Below are 18159 nucleotides of genomic sequence, written 5' to 3' on the forward strand. Positions count from 1 at the left end.
GGAAGGAAGATAAAAAATAAAATAAAAACCTGCTACTCCACCCAGGTGTAGGACGCTATTGCAGCATTCGTTTTATCCGATGCTTCGAAACAATTCCCCGGTCACCTGCCGCGAGGCAGAGCTGCTACCACACGTCCATTACTGTTGACATTGCGGAGTGCTTAGTAACCAATCCAAAGCGCACATCTAAGAGTGATTACTTCAGTTTGTTGTATTCGTAAAATAACCCGAAGTTTTCTTTCTTTCTTTTTTGTCTTATGAAGGGAAGTAAAACAGAACTTTAAAAATCTTCGTCTGCGTGGCTTTTATAAATCCTCTTCGGAGATGTCAAATGCTCACTTTTCCCCCCTCTACTTTTCATTCGTCTTCTGCGACATCCAGCTACAGCCCACCCCCTGCTGCCACAAGTTCATTAAAAAATAGTGACAAACGTATGAATATATGAAACCTTTTATGGCCTTTATTTTATTTATTTATCATTCGTTTTATTTATTTTATTTTTGTTATTTAATCATTTGAATACCAGAGGGAGCAGAGCTGCCTTGTAGAACATTTAAGTGTGTTGATAGCATTATTAAACTATTTTCATTGCACATTGGCAGTAGATATTTCAAATATGGATGACGTCAACCTAAGAATTTCTTAATTATGAGGACTTATCGAAAATAATGCTTCTTATTTATTACATTATGTAATATTTATTATTATTATTATCATTTACTAAACAGACCACACAGTAGTTAGAAGTATACTGCACTAATTCATTAGACTTTTCCATATTTGAATGTGGAGTTTCATGATTCTGCACCACCAGAGGTCTCTGAATGATAGCAATGGGAAGCCACCTAAATATCAGGGGATCTGCATGGACTGCAAAAGGTAATTATCTAGACATAATTGGATTGAGTAACGTACTCGTTTCTGTTTCAGTGAAATATATTCTTGCGGAATTTTTAATTATTTATCATTTTATTTTATTTATTTATTTAATTTTGCATGTTTCAATAACGCTGCCAATCAAGCGCATATTAGGTTGGATAGGATGCAAATTTAGTCACAAATTTGACAGTTTTTTGTGGCAAAATTAACTCAGATAATTTGAATTTATTCAAACTAATTTTAATTTGACTTTTAATTTTAATTTAATTAATAAGAATTAATTCGACACAGATAGGAGGGGGAATAGTGAAGCGAACCTTTATCATAATGGCTTTGCTTCAGTTGTTATAATAAGAATGAAAGATGACGTCAGTGTACAAGAAAGGTTTTATTATTATTATTATTATTTTATGATTCTATCGGATTTCCGTACTTGTTATTACGGGAGAGGAAGAAGAAACAAGAAGGAGAATGTAAAATTGATTATTATTAGTAGTACTACTAACAGATTAAGCAGTGCAGATCTGTGTACGAGACAAACAAACACGTGATGATATATTAAATTCCATATTAAAAAAAAAATAGCCCTTCTCATATCTCGGAGGCAACCGCGAACAACGAACTCAATTAACAGTCAAAACAAGTCTCATATTTTTAAACTGTACAAGTCAATAACTGGATTTTTGTTCTCATTCGTGAGCTTAACAATTTTTAGAAATCCTATTTATTTTATTATTTATTTATATTTTAAAGAAATATGTTTCGTGACGACGTAATTCCAGAAATACTCTTCGCTCGTGCTTTTAAAGTACATCATTTATGAGTAATTTCCAAACGGGGATAATTGCAATTTTGTTTATTGCTTAACTAAAAGCCTCATCTGCATCGACCATATAAATTATCCTCGCAGACAATGACTGCTATCCTTTTATTTTTATTTTCTTTCAAGCCGCGGAGCGTATGGTATGCTGTAAATAATTCTTAATTATGGGTTCTTGCTATAATTATTATAGAAAAAGAAAACAGGAAATATTCTACTTCATTTTTGTTTAATTCAGAAACAAAAAGATTAAACAACAAAATAATAATAATATTTAATTAGAACCAAAAGAAAATTCGTTCCCAATCTAATAATGTACTTTACAATGATAAATTTTTATTCATTTCTTTATTTTTAAAGTAATATATTTTGTTATGCGGCTGTGGTCTGTGCTGGTAAATGGTAGCCATAGAAAATATATGTAAAGGTTTGCTTATTCACCAATAGATGGCGCTAACAGGCCCATATCCAATTACATTTCTGTACAAAGTTAAATCAGAAAGTATCCTCGATTTATTTATCTTTTTTTTTTTTCCCTGTCTATTCTACCTAAATGTGCTCGCAGCTCAACGAAATCAGTTACTTGATCCCCACTACTCTCAGTTGTGATGCTTTATTAGATTTTTACGAGCTAAAGGCTTACAAGCAGGTGTCGAAATCCATGGAGGATATAAGGACAACGCACTCAGGACGCTTATTCGGATCAATCTCTCACATGGAGAGCTTATCCTCACCAACAGGAAGATGTCTATCATTGACACACCAATGGTCTAATTGGAGATTAATCACTTTGGATTAGGAAGCATCCAACCGATTCCACTTTTATAATATTACTGAAAGCCGAGTTTCAAAATATAAAATAAATTTATTTATTTACGGGTGATCGCAGATAAATTTTTTAGGACATCTATAGGTATTTTTTTCCCCACTAAATATCCTGAGAAACAATAACTTCCTGATCATTAGTGGCAAAATGTGAAGTAAAATAATAATAATAATAATAATAATAATAATAATAAAAAACAGTATCAGTACTGAACAGCTTTAGTTCCAGCACACAACTACTTCATTGCAAGTCCGAGAATCCATAAATAGCATTTGTAAGTCTGCGAAGCCTCACCAAGTGGGATAATATTACTGACTTCTATTTGAGGTGAATCATATGAAAGGTTCCCCTTATTTGTAACATCGTAGAATGACGTGCAAAACCTGAAGTTAGAAAAGCCTTTCGATTTTGTATACCTTGATCATTAATACAACTAAAATATCGCTAACTAAAAAAAAACAGGACAAATCTCTGCTGTAAAATATAATAAAAATAAAATCTAATAAAATGGTGAATACAGAAATAAATTTAGGATAAAGAACAAAATGGCCGCATAGTCATTCAAAATCGTGAGTCGATTCATTGTTTCATATAAAAACAATCAACATGACACGAAAACAGGGTTCGTTTGTTCTTTCTCTCTCTCTCTTAAGAGACTTTTCATTCTCTTAAGAGAGAGAGAGAAATTGGAGCGAACCGAAATAATTTCTTTAAGCTCCGATTCGATAAAAGTTGCTCTGATCGAACGTGAATCGCAATTTAAGTTAGGCTTAAAACCTGCGCAACTTCTAGAAGGTCGCGTGGAGCCAGAGAGGGGAAAAAAAGGGGGGGCTAATATGGAGCGTGTTATTTCACGATAAGTGAAGGATTCGTTTAGCGGTGGTAACGTACAGGAACGTAATGATTCAACCGTTTGCGGATAAGATTTTTTTTTTTTTTTTTTTTTTTTTTTTTGCATCCGAAGTCCATCTTCGGTCCTTCCGCGCTTCTATCGCGGTTAGCCCGTTCCTTGGGAGCGTAGCTGCAAATCCATCAGAGTGTCTATCGATCGACGGTAGGAAAAAAAAATAAAATAAAAGGCGATGACTGACTGCGCGGTGTTGTTTATCTGACAGAGACTGATCTTCTTCATGACGAAGCGGAAAAAAATCCAAAGTGACTCCTAACGAAGTCGTCGTAAGGTCAAAGAGGTCTGTTGGTTACGAGGGTTGGGATGTGGCCAAGCCGAAAGTAGTACTCGCGGAAGACTTGCTAACGTTGCATTGTCATCCTTTGCAAAATGAGGGTTATGAATAAAGAAAAAGCAAGTTTTCCTCATCTCTATTCGAGCAACAGCCAAACCTTCATGTTCTTCCAAGACAGGCCCATAAAACAGAAAGAATTCTATCTCCTCGCGCAACAAGACCATGCAAGTTAACATGTGGGATGAACGCCAATCCAGCAAGCAAGATGTGAGACTGCTCCGGAACCGAAGAAAGATAGGGGTGGGAATGGATGCCCAACCAAATCGACATGCTTTTCTTACTTTGAGGGGAACTATTTTTTCGTTTACGCCCAGAGCACAAGATGTTATGTTATGCTTCGGGTCTTGAGGTCTCCACGCTTAAAAACAAAACAAAACAAAGATCTGTTTCACCAAGCTCTCATCATAATTTCATCAAATCCTCAATGTTCATTTACAAAATTGATTAAAGTGATCAGGGATGCACGACCCCTCAATACAATCTACCATAAATATACTCCACGGTACTTCTACTCCTGAAATCAGCAGCAATATAATTCACTGCTGCCGACAATTAGCTTCGTGGCTTCTTTTCATTCCCATTCCGATTTTTGGTTATTCTTTTGTGATTTTCCATCTATTTTTGCTACTTTGGCGTTCCATTTTTTGTTCCTCTTCCTTGATTATAATCACAGTTTCATCGTATCTTCGGAGCATTTTCTCCCCCTACATCTCTCTATATTTAGTTTTCACACGTGTTATCTTTTCTTACCGAAGTTCTGTTTAGTTCAGGCAGATATGACTTCTAGATCTTACTTTTTAACATCTTGATTTACTTCATCAGCACCAGCGGTCGAGTCTAATGAAATATTAGTCATTGCTCTAAAACTCAACCACCGGTTTTATTCTATTTAGCGCTCTTCACCCACTATATATCGAATCTTAGGAAACATGCGCTACGCGAATTAGAGATACGTTGGTCAAGAAGAATACCCAACGTCATCCTCTTCGATGCAAAATAATCATTCACATAGCTTTTTATTGTTCCCACCTTCTGTAAAATGCATAAGAGTCTATTAGATTCATTCAGTTTATTAGACTGAGACTCGAGATAAACAAAATTTACTGTAATTTGGTATTTGGAACTTTGACAAAAACTTTTGAAGTTCGTTATTTTATTTATTATTATTATTATTATTATTATTATTATTATTATTATTTCATTCGGACCATCTGCAGAGGCATTAAGCAAAGAACTCGAATATTGCAATAAACCTGTTCTGGCTTGTCAGAATTTTTAGTAAAATGATTGGCATTAAGAATTTGCGCAAGATGCCACAGTGATTCAAAACGATTTCAAGCGTTCCATATTTACTGGCAAAACGGTTCAAAATGATATTAACAATTGCATATAGCCAGATATCATTTAATGAGATTTTTCCTTTTAAATTCTCCATAAAAATTCGTGGAGTCATTTCAATTTGTTTTCGATTGGATCATTTGTAGTGGCGGACTGGATTATGGAGTTGTTCTCGGTTACGGCCGAAGCAACCCTAAGGCTGAAAGGCCGCTCTTTATGTCTGTAAACACATCGAATTATCATGAATGCTCGATAACTTTTGAGAGACTTGTTTGATTTTTACAAGCATATCACTGATAATAGGTTTTTCATTCGGAATGTTTATTTGATCACATATGCGTCCATTGCAATGCTGCAATTTTCTGAGCTATATACGAGTAGAGGAGGTTAAAGATGTCTGATAAAAGAATTTTTTTTTTTGTTTTTTTATAATTCCGTTTTCAATCAACCAATTGAAAATTAGAATATTTTTTTTTTGGGCTTGATGGAATATAATGAAACATGGTATCAGAAGGTTTATTTATCTATTCAGTAAAATGTATCAGATGGCCTGTTCTAAGGGCAAAAATGAGGGAAAACAAAATTATGTCCGCAGTGCCAACAATAGCTGGAGATTGAACTGTTGCGATAAAGAATGGTGCCAATATACAACCCTTTCTTTATTTTATGTTTATTTTTATTTATTGTTTCTCTCAAAGAGCTCTGCTGATGGCTCTCACGTCTACGGTACCTTTATTAACTTAAAAGTTCACACCACGTTTCTTCTTCTTCTTCTTCTCTCTCTCTCTCTCATATTCAAGTGGTGGCACACAGACAACTCCCAGTGTTATTTCTTTATTCCAGTGTCTACCAGTGTGTCGCTACAGCGTGTCGCTAATTTTGTGCCCAAGTATGATTTTATAAGGCCTTTTCAGCGATATTTATGACTCACCTGGCGCCACAATCGTCTGCTGATGCTGGGTGCCTAGGCAACACCAAATAAAATTTAGTCAGTTTGGAAGAAGAGCTTATAAAAACTGAGCAGGACGAAATGACTTTTGAAGTTAAAAAAAAAGTTTCCGATAGGTCATAAGTGAGCTTCTGGCAAAATATTGTTCACTTTATTTTTTAAATAATCTTTGATGAGATGATGAATTAATTAATTAAATCTCATCTCAGTAATTAAATAAATGTAATTAATTTATAAACAGAGAAAAGATCAGAAAATTTTCGTTAATTAAATCTTAAGAAATTTTACGAATAGAAATATATTTAAAATTCAAATATTATTTAAAATTAGATTTATTATTATTATATCTTCATGAAGCCCCAGGTTTTATCACGGGAAGTCGCTTCATACTATGCACACTAATCTGCCGATCTCGGGAATGCAATTATTATTATTATTATTATTAATTGCGTGTGTTCTTGTGGACGGTTTGCCTTTTCAAAGATAAAAACATTGAGTTTACGAGAGGGAAAAACTCTCTCGCTTCCTTTATTTTAAAGTCCTTAGAAAGTTTCTCTCGTTCTAGACGGGGTTCGAACCCAAGTCTTTCAACCAAACGACATCGTCCACAGCAACTTAAACCATACGCAAGAGCAGCAATTCGTCCCACTTACAAAATGTTTACGAATTACAGCTGTAAGCCATCATCAATATACTTACAGGCCTTTTCAGTCCACGACTGCCTAGAATGCTTGGCTTTAGTGACCTTAATTTTTATTATGATCAGGTTTGTCTCTTTTTACACATGTAAATAGTGAGGTATGCTAAGTGATGAACAAGACTGGTAAATATGAACTAAAAATTACATTTCTGTATAAACGATCAGTACAAGAACTAATTCAATACTACAGAATTTTTAGGGCCACTGTAGCTGGTATCGACAGAGCCCTTTGGTTGGAAAAAATGGGGGTTCGAGCCCCGTCTGTGACGAGAAGAACCTTTATCGGGGCTTTTCATCTGAAGGTGAGTTAGCAGGTCTCAAACGGTGGTGGAGGATTTTTTACTCGGAAACTCGGGTTTTGGATTCCTTAAAGTCGGCAAACCGGCCTGTTTTGAGGGACGAAATTTCTATAAATGTTTTGTAAATAAATTATTTACACTTAAATAAAAATAAATAAATAAATTTAAATAAAAGTTTAAGCTAATCACTTAAATAAATTCCAGGTTCAGTTTATCTAGGAAACCTAACCTAATTCAATTTTCTATATTTACAAAAATGTAGAAAATTGAATCCTATTGGCGCAAAACCACAATTATCAGTGTTTTTTTTTTTTTTTTTCCTTCTAATAAAAATAAGGTCTAAAATGAAAATAGAGAGATATATATTTTACGAAGTGGTAGCGATAGCCAAGTATATAACACAGTAATCCCCGATGGCTTAAGGAAGAGAAGATATCGCACTGCATGGTCCCACCGTACATTACTTCCAGGAAGTTATTGACTTTATTCGCTTGCGTATACCCTTTGGGAGCTCCTCCTAGTTAATTTCTGCTACTGTTTTTTTTTTTATTTTTTTTTTATTTTTTATATAGCAGCGAAAGAACAAAAGAGGACAAAAAGTTCGTATATCCTAGAGAATTGGGTCTTTATTAAGAGTTTTCAAACTGCGGATGTTCTGCTCTAACACCATCAGTCAACGAAAGAGGAAAAAACAAACAAAAACCACTGTTGACCGAGTGATAAAAAACTGGCAATAGTTTCGGTAAAAAAGAAAAAGAAAGAAAGAAACTGACAAAACAAGTCAAGTAAGTGGACTCCATTACTCATCCTCCTATCAACAGTCACAATAACGTTATTGTTCGACAGCGGAGACTCCGTGGAGAAGTAGGAACGAAACAGAATGCAATCTTGTGTTTGAGAGTTGTCAGCATCAACGACAACATCAAATGTCTTAAAGCATAAAACATGGATTTATTTATTTATTTGATTCCGGCTCTTTAATAATTTAAAGAGCCGGAATTTGTCACCGCTCTTTAATAACTTAAAGAGCGGTGACAAATTTTATCGTGGACATAATTTCGATTTGAAGTTTTATTCATCTGTTTAAAAGCAACACAAAGTGTGTGGGATGTCCAAATATTTTGACACTAAAACCATCGTTGGAAACATTAGAATTGTTTTAGAAATTCTCAGTTCGGCAAACATAGTATTACATGCTTACTGCACACTTTCTCATTCACTAACTTTTTACCTCCCTTTCGCACTCAACCATGCGACTTCTACTTTTCCAAAATGTAGCTACACTTTTGGGGTAAACATACTTCTTCGACGGAAGCAGTCGACTTCAATGAAAGAGATGCAATGAATAATGACTGGTATCACAAATAAATAAAATAAAATAAAATCCGCCCCTACAACCTATTTAATGGCGCTTCATGTACCCTTATACTTCTACTAATAATTCAATGTTCAGCATGAACATTCTGGTTGAGTGATACGTTGAGTCAACTAATGTCACGAGTCACTTGTATTATCTATGGCAGTATAAATGGCTCGTGGCCATTTTATTCATGGGTTCTCCTACCAGTTTTACGTTAGCGAGCCTTATCTATCTCTGCATTATTTTTAGTATTATTACGGCAACTCCAAGGAGTCCTTAGACCCATCGAAGGAGGCCCTGAACATAATAGTCAAGAACTATTCAGCATTCGCACAGTATCTATCATACTTTGCTTTCAACTCATTCCCAGTCCTGGCACTCGCAACACACTCTGGCAGCTTATTTCACTCATTCACCACTCTCCAAGCAAAAAACTTGGTTCTAACACCCTTGCTCAGTTTCCAAGGATCGTCACAAGTTCTCCCACCACCACCACCACCACCAGACCTGTTCAAACAAATTTACTCTGAAATAATCTTGTTAAAAACCCCCTCAGTGATTTGAATATCTCAATCATATCATCTCTTTTCCGCCTATCAACTAATTTCTGTAACCCACAGATCTTCAACCTGTTCTCGTAAGGTTCATTCCATAGACCAGTTACCATCTTGGTCACCCGCCTCTGGATCCTCTCTACCGCCTTCCCATCAAGAAGAAACCCTGGCAGATCTGAGCACAGTAGAACCTGCTTGAATATATTATTATATTCAAGCAGGTTCTACTATTATATTATTAGTAGAACCTGCTTGCAGATAATAATATATTCAAGTAATGTATAATATATAAGTAGTATACATTATACATTCTAGATAATATATATTATACTTCAGTAATATTTTATTTGGTTGACTAACTCACTTTCGGTTGTAAAGGCTCATCAAGTAGCAGATGGGATTCGAACCTAGGTCTTCTTAACTAAAGGGCACGTGTTTGTTTTGACACGAAGGAGACAAACAAATTAAGAGAGAAACGTGCTTTAGTAACTTGTATACGTTAGGGTTGCCAACAAGCTAGCGGAAAAGTCGAATGTTTTTTTTTAAATCTTACAAAGTTCAGAACAAATTTACTCTAACAAAATTAGAATAATAATCAATAATATTTTGTTATATTATCTTTAAATGAATTATTATACTCCTTTATACTTGAGTAAAGTTATCTGAATGTTGTATAATTTGAATACACTAACAAGCGCTGCCACCTGGAGAACGTCAGTCATTTAAGATCGGGAAATAAATTTCAAATTAGAAAATGAATAAATACACTGGTGAATTTTTATCTTTTTTTTTTTTAGGAAACTACTTTTCTAATTTTCCGTATACGGTTATCCAAACGAAAATAATGACCACCTACAGAGCTGACAGTTCAAAATATGTATATAATGAACTCGTTTAGAATAATTTATTATTCTAGGTACAAAACCATAGAAAAGACAACTAAAAAGTTTTACAAAAACAGAAATATGTAAAAAAATGTTTCTGTAAAAAAAAAAAAAAGGAAAACATTTAACTAACCATTATATCTGTTTAAGAGAAGAAAGTACAGATTTCTGTGGCATAAACGTTTATTAGATAAAAAAGGAAATCAAAATGATCTACTATAATGTAAACCCTGAGAATAAATCTGCAGTTAAAAACAGCCAAAACATGTCTAAATGTTTTGCTGTTGTAAAATTTTAAATTGTAGTCCTATGCAAATTATTATGACTATCTTGTCACGTTTTTACATATTTCATTGCACAAGTAGAGAACACTTGTTCGCAGCATTTTCAAATGATCATACATTACAAGGATGTTAAAATGAGAATCCAGGTTTTTTTTTTTTTTTTTTCCTATGGAAAAATGTTTCCAGAGACATTAAACTGCAATGGTAAAACTTGTTCCAGAATTGAACATCAAATTAAATGATTAGTTTATTGTACACTGTTGTTTTTAGCTCAATAATTTCAAATACAATAAAATAGCGTTTATTTCAATTAAAATATCGCTCACAATTTACAATTGTTAGTAATTCAGCTACGAAATGAAAAATGTCTGATTAAACATTGCAACAAAGATGGCGTCTAAATGAAAAAAAAAGGGAAGAAAATAACAATTTCTGTATATCACTCCTATAGATGTAAGTATTCTAAATTCCTCTTATAAAATATATGTCAAAATTTTAAATAACAAACTAATGAAATATTCCGAAAGCTTTATTTCTGAAGTACAGAATGGACTTAGAAAGGACGATCATGTATAGACCCGGCCTTTTGCCTAAAATTAATAATAGAGAAACGAAGAGAATACAATTTAGATACACATATTACATTTATTGACTTTGAAAAAGCATTTGATAAAGTTAAAAGTATTTTATTCAACATGTTAAAAGAAAGATAAATACCAAATAATAGGAGGGTGGTCTGAAAAGTTTCTCGTCCTCGACCATAGATGGCAACACTATCGCCAAGATTTTTTTTATACCTTGGAACATCTGTCATAAGCATCCATGTGAAATTGCAAGTCATTCTATCAAGTAGTTTGTTCTATACAGCTGTCTGAAGCAAAAGTGTTGTCTGTATCCCTTGAAGTGGATAAAATTGAGTATCGTGCGGTTATAAAATTCTTTGTAAAAGAAGGTTTAACGCCAAAAGAAATTCATTCGAAGTTCAAAAAAGTTTATGGATACTCTTCTCCTTCGTTTTCAACAATTAAGAAATGGGCTGCTGAGTTTAAACATGGCTGTACCAGCCTTGAAGATGATCCACGTAAGGACGTCCAAAAAGTGTACCAGAAATCATTGATCAAGTGCACGATATAGTATTGGATGACCGGCGAGTGAAAGTGCGTGAAATTGCTGAGGCTATAGGCATTTCAAAAGAACGTGTAGGATATATTTTGCACGAAGAATTGCAAATGAAAAAGCTTTGCGCAAGATGGGTGCTGCGCTTGCTCACAGCAGATCAAAAACGCACTCGCATGAAAATCTCTGAACAGTGCTTCGAGTGTTTTAACAAGAATAAAACTGATTTTGTGCATTGATTTATTACTATGGATGAGACTTGGATTAACCATTACACACCAGAATCCAAAAAGAAGTCAAAACAATAGACAAAAGCCGGTTGTTCAGCGCCAAAGAAAACAAAGTCGGTTCCAACAACAGGAAAGGTCATGACATCGGTGTTTTGGGATGCTAAAGGCATTTTGTTTATTAATTATCTTGAAAAGGGTAAAACAATAACCGGGAAATATTATTCCGATCTTTTAACCAGACTAGTCGAAAAAATTCGTGAGAATTGATATGGTTTGCAGAAGAAAAAAAATCATCTTGGTTCAGGACAATGCACCTGCCCACAAAGGTGTTTTGGCGATGGGAAAATTAAGGGATCTGCACTATGAATTGTTGGAACATCCACCCTATTCCCCAAATTTGGTTCCCTCTGACTTCTAGCTCTTCCCAAAATTAAAACTCTTCCTCGCTGGTCAGCGTTTTTCTTCGTATCAAGAGGTGATTGCAGTTGTAGAAGGGTATTTTGCAGATCTTACTAAGAACCATTACAGGGAAGGGATAATGGCACTGTTGCATCGCTGGAATCAATGTCTTAAAGGAGATTAGGTTGAAAAATTAAAATAATATTTAAATTATCAATTCGTTTTTTCATTGTTAGGCGGAGAATTTTTCAGACCACCCTCGTATTCTAAAAGCATTCATAAGAATATATGAAAATAATCAAACACAAATAAGATTAAATTATGAACTATCATACCCGAGATAAATCAAGGAATCTAACAGAGATGTCCCTTTTCAGCAACTCTTTTTAATATTGATTTTGAATTTAGTTCAAAAACAAATTAGATTAAAAGTATACAATACATTATCCCTACTAGTCTTGTGGAAGTATAGAAGTGAAATCTGGACAATAAAACAAAAAGACAAACAAAGATTAATAACAGTAGAAATGAAGTTTATGAGAAAAACTGCAAATTATACTCTATTCGATCACAAAATAAATGAAGAAATTATGAAAGAATTAAACCAAGAACCAGTAATAGAAAAAATTAAAAAATATAAACATAAATGGATGGAACACGTTCAATGAATGAAAACAGAAAGATTACCAAAACAACCTTTAAATTACAAACTACTATTCAGAAAACCAGAACGTCCTCTTAAGAGATTCAACGATGACTTCTGAGGCCGAGACAGGCCATTGTAATCCTAAATCCATGAAAAGTATGAATGATGATGATGATGTATATCGCTCCAAGAGGAGGTGGCATTAACGTCACTTTTAGGAATAATCTAAAGGCAAATGATGACACACACATTAGAAAAGTTGACGCGCGTGGTTGCATCACTAGAAGTTCTAAACATTTCTAAAAGATAACATAAAAAAATTAGAGAAAAGTTTACCAAAATACTTTGTTTTCTTTATTATTGGATATTTTATTATTGAAAAAATCGTATTTGTGAAAATAAATAAATAAATATCTTATAAGAATGGATTATACAACTAAAGACAATACGACTCGTGTAGTAATACATAAACAGATACTGTTCCATAATGAGAAATTCAGTGGAATATATGGGGAAGAGCGCATTGCGACTGAACCTTACACAATTTATTATGGGCATAATGAATTTTTTATTAATTAATTAATTAATATATTATTTTATTTATTTTTGAGGTCATTGCAGGCGAGTCAAAAATTCTTTTTGATTTCAATCATATAATAGTTATTCAATATTATTCTTGAATTCAACAGATATTTTCAAAAACATTCTGAAGGGTTTGATAATACAAACTACTTCAGAATGTGACTGTTTCAATTAGCTATGAATCAAAGCGCAGAATAACTCTGATTCATAGCTAAGCTATATGCAGTTCCAAACTGAAGAATTATCTTAATGCTGAATGTTTATTTCTAGAGATCTGGAAATTTCTAGTGACAGCTGTGCACACTCTGGCGGAAAGAAGCATAATAAATAAATAAATACTCTGGATTTTTATTTTATTTTATTTATTTATTATTTTTTTAATGGCCATATGCAAAAGTGCAGCAAAATTAAAAAAAAATTTATATAAATTAAAAATAATAAATATTGTTTAATAACTTTGTAATGATCCATTTCAATTTTAGATAAATTACAGGGTGTTCGGGATAAATTTGACAGTTTCGTAAGGAAAAAGAAAATCTTCTTTGTATCTATTAAATTTAATGAATTGACAAAAAAACATTACAGGCAGAGTTAATTACAATACTATCAACAAGATTTACTCAAAGTAACCACCATTAGCATCGATCACAGCTTCAATTCTGCTTCGGAACCTCGAACAAGCTGATGCTACAGTCTCCCTGGGAAGGGCCGCAAAAACTGTTTTAATTTTATCCATTAACTGGGCTTTTGTATTACTGGAAGTGCGATTGGTGTCTTTTTCAACTGCGCCCCATACAAAATAATCCATGGGGTTAAGGTCTGGGGAGTTTGGAGGCCAAACATTTGGACTGGTGAAGTCGTAGAAATTTTCAGACAACCATTTTTGACTTTTCCCAGAGGTGTGGCAAGGGGCCTAATCCTGCTGCCATACATACGGCCTACCATTGGCTACCCTTGTTATCCAGGGCTTGACTACAGTTAGCAACTCCACGAACAAAGCCCGAATTCCAATGCCAGGGTTCTTCAACACCTGTTCCTGCAGATTTGCGAGGAATTCTGCTGTACGAACGCAATCAGATCGTCTGCTAGGGATCTTTCTTCTTGCTACATCCTCGTAGTCACCATTGCAAGTCTCTAGTTCATGCCTGATTGTTTTTACTGTATTCAGGGAGCATTGGGCAGCAGTCGTAATATCCTTATTTTGATGGCGGGCACGAATCATCATGATACAAGTTATTCTCTTCCATGATTCAGGTGGGTTCCAGCTATCCATCCTTTCTGACATCTTGTATATGAATGAAGAAGGGTCCAAACTTTTAAATGAAGAGAAGTGTGTGTTAATACATGTAACTTACGGAAAAATATAATTAATTATAAATATGTCAAATTTATCCCGAACACCCTGTATATTTATATCATTATGACAAACTACTTGAAGTCGATAGACAATTAATACGACGCAATAAACACTGATCCACTTTTTAGACTTTTAAAACTTGTGTACAACATATGACATCAACGGCGGCAAAATAACAACACAGAACAAGTTTAAACTATAAAAAATTATATTTCTGGTTTAAATAAAAAAAATAATAATAGTAATCTTTAAAACGAGTTAAATAGCTTACATTTTTCATTGTAGTCGACTATGTTATTTACGATTGTCGACCTCTGGCGGTGAAAATTGAGCTACTCAATAAAAGTGTTTTTAAACGCCAACTTCTCGTTTTATACGATTACAGCACATCCTAGTGGTTAGAACTGAGTAATAAAAATAAAGCTATTTCCAGTGGCTAACTGCCAGTATTATTTGAAGAGCAGCAAGCAGTTTTTTTGAAAATGAGTGGAGTCAGGAAAAGGACTTCATAATAGTTGTGGTGGTGGTGTTGGAGGTGGGCGGTAGATGGCGTTGATGGAGATGGAGATCGTAGTAGAGGTTCGGTGTAGAGACAGTTGTAGGTGTCCTCCCGCGATGAGTCTTCGGACTCTTTGGAGGTATCAGGAATAATAATAATAATAATAATAATAATAATAATAATAATAAAAGTGAGATGTTCATGTGGTAACAATGAATGCTTGTTGGTGGGGAAAAAATTGTCTGGCGTATTTCATCAAGATGTTGCTTCCTATCATAAAACGACTTACACTAAAGGAATGTTGCCGAAGTTAAATGAAGAAAACGAAGATATCGGTACAGACGTAACAGAATACTTTATTCTGAACTGTACAGAATTATGTACAAATGAGTCAACTTTACAAATCACAGAGCATCGCAGTATACACGAGGCAAAATTCTAGTGTCTCATAATGAAGAGAAGAAATAACATCCTCTACTAAAATTGCAAACCCGAAGTAGTACATAACTTCTTTTTTTCTGGTATTGATGTATTGCTAACTACTTTCCTTTGGAGGCGTCAATATGTGGCTGCTGTTAAGGGATGATTTAGATGTTTACTTCTCACTGGCACGGTTTGGATAGTTGAAGAAACACGTCTGCATTACATCCACAAAGTTTTCTTCCGGTCTTTCATTTTTTTTTTCTTTTATAAATTAAAACACGCTGTAAAGTATATCTGAGCACATTCAAAATCTTTTTTTGGCCTAAGAGTTTTTCACAGATGTAAAAAAAAAAAAACAATACATTTCACCTTTTTTTTTTGGTTAATATTTAAAGCAATATAAGAAGCAATTCAACTTAAAGAAAGACCAGAAGAAATAGTTTATTGCTTTAGAAATGAGCATCTGTCTTTCCAAGTTCATTTGCAGCATTCTTCTGGAGAATATTTCAGATGTTTTATTAATCAACAAGTTCATCTCCTTACATATAAAGAAAGAACCATCTATGATGTATTACCGAAAAAATATTACTACGGTATTATTGGTCAGAATTAAATTCAAAATTATTTCCCTGGTAGAAATTCTGTTTATTTTACAGCGTGAATTACTGAATTTCTATGATCTATTTTCAGGTTGTATTTAATAGGAATTCAGTCATCCATCGATTTTCTTTCAGTTTAGATTTTATAAAGAAGTCTCCAGCCTATGTAAACCATAAATAAATATTTGTATTTTATTTTTAGTGATAATGATACGTTTATCAGGCCAAACGATATACCTGGGTCATATTACGACAAAGAGATGTCTCGGTAGCACACCATATTGGAATGATTATTTCATTTTTGAACACAGTAGCTTAATACCGTAATCTCTTTTTATTAAAGGCTGAGATCTCACCGCTTTGTAGTCTAAGGGTGTGTAAATAGTCCAAACTGTTTTCTTGTATTAGCATGTCTAAGATCATAAAAAGAAAAACCTGTAATGCTAGTGAGGAGTTATCCTATATGGGATTAATTTTCAGTGCAAGAAATCGTATTTTAATATGGGATATGGGTATGGATGAAAAAGAATTAAGAGTTTTGATTTATTCGAGGGAAATTAGCTTTATGTAAATGAAGTTGACGAAAAATCGGTTTCATAAAACTTGATAAGGGTCGACGGAATGCTCCTATTTTATTATTACGTTCTATTAACGAAGAGAGTGGATAGGTGGTCATGCTGTAAGCGTTAGTTATGAGAACTAACTTGGTTAGACTCGGGTGAAAATTTAAATTTCCAGTTGATCGAATGATTTCTAATATTTCCCCAAATCCACAAAGTAGGGTTAAAAGGTGAAATCTACCCCTATAGAGACCGTTTAAGTTTGAATCACAGTATGGTTTTTAATGGCAAACTTCCTGTTTAACAAACTTGTTTACGCATGGACATATTGTGACAAAGGAACTGAATATGAGAAATAATTTGGACATTTAGATTTTAGTGACACATTCGATGAAGTACTTACATAGTGGCTTGTAAAATTGGAGAAATATACCCTGTCAAGGTAAGATTACCGTATTAAGGCACTGCAATGGATAAAGAAGTAGTTAAAGGAAAATGGGTAGAGGGCAGTAATAATAACCCTAGTAAATGGAAATCTTTTCAATGGAGCTAATGGACTTCTAGTTCAGTATTAGGTCCGTTGTTATACTTGATATCTGTTGTCTTTTAAGAGATTCAAAGTTTAATATAAACTCGGCACACAACAATAAAAGGTAAAGAGCAAGGGTTATTACTTGATGCCTATCTAAATAGGATATTTAAATACTTTTTCTAAATTTAAAATTGTAAAATCGTCATTCATTTGAAGAGTAAAAATTCAAGGTTAAGATTATGCACCTTAAATCCATTCAGATGTAGGTTAATTGGAAGGGATCAGGGAGGGTAAAAAGTACTTAGAAATAGTATTACAGCTAAATATGAAAATTTAAACACTGCAGAAAGGTTGCTACCACTGCAAGTGGGATCCTTTGCTTTACTTGAATCATTTTTATTCGGTTGGTAAGAATTATTCCCTTGTATAAAATTGGTTAATCAACCTCATTTAAAGTACTTTATATAAGACTTGGATGCATATCTAAGAAATGATGTTGATATGTTTGAGAAAGTGCAGGACAGCGATCAGTTTAATATGAAACAGATATGAATGGATACTCCTATGAGGAAAGGACTACATTTTATAAATTGAATTCCTATAAAATGAGCAAAAAAAGGAGGGAGAGGACCTTCTTGAAAATCTACGTAACTTTTAAGGGGTGAAATAGATGCAATTAGGTTTTTTTTTATCGTTTTTAGGAAACCCACTGTAGGTTTAAATCTCATTTCAGTGAAAGGGTAGTTAATGTTTTCAATAAAATTCGATTGGTATTGTATTGCTTTATGCCCTAAACATATTCAAGGTGTTATTAATTAGAAATTAATGTAGAATGAATGTTTTTTTTTTTTTTTTGTACTAGAACTCCTTTATTGGGACTTATTAGCATACAAAACTGTCGAATGCATTTTTTTTCTCAGAAAGTTGCGTTTTTATGTTGTTGTTGTTGTTGCGCATTTTGGTTTCATTTTATTGCATTATTTTCCATAGAATTATTCGATAATTTACAAACTACAATGCCACTAGGTTCATTTTTTTTTAAAATAAAAAGATCTCAGAACGAAATTCATTATGCTTGT

The sequence above is a fragment of the Typopeltis vanoorti genome, chromosome 24, assembly GCF_054136105.1.
Source record: "Typopeltis vanoorti isolate ZY-2024b chromosome 24, IOZ_Tvanoo_1.0, whole genome shotgun sequence".
Classification (NCBI taxonomy): domain Eukaryota; kingdom Metazoa; phylum Arthropoda; class Arachnida; order Uropygi; family Thelyphonidae; genus Typopeltis; species Typopeltis vanoorti.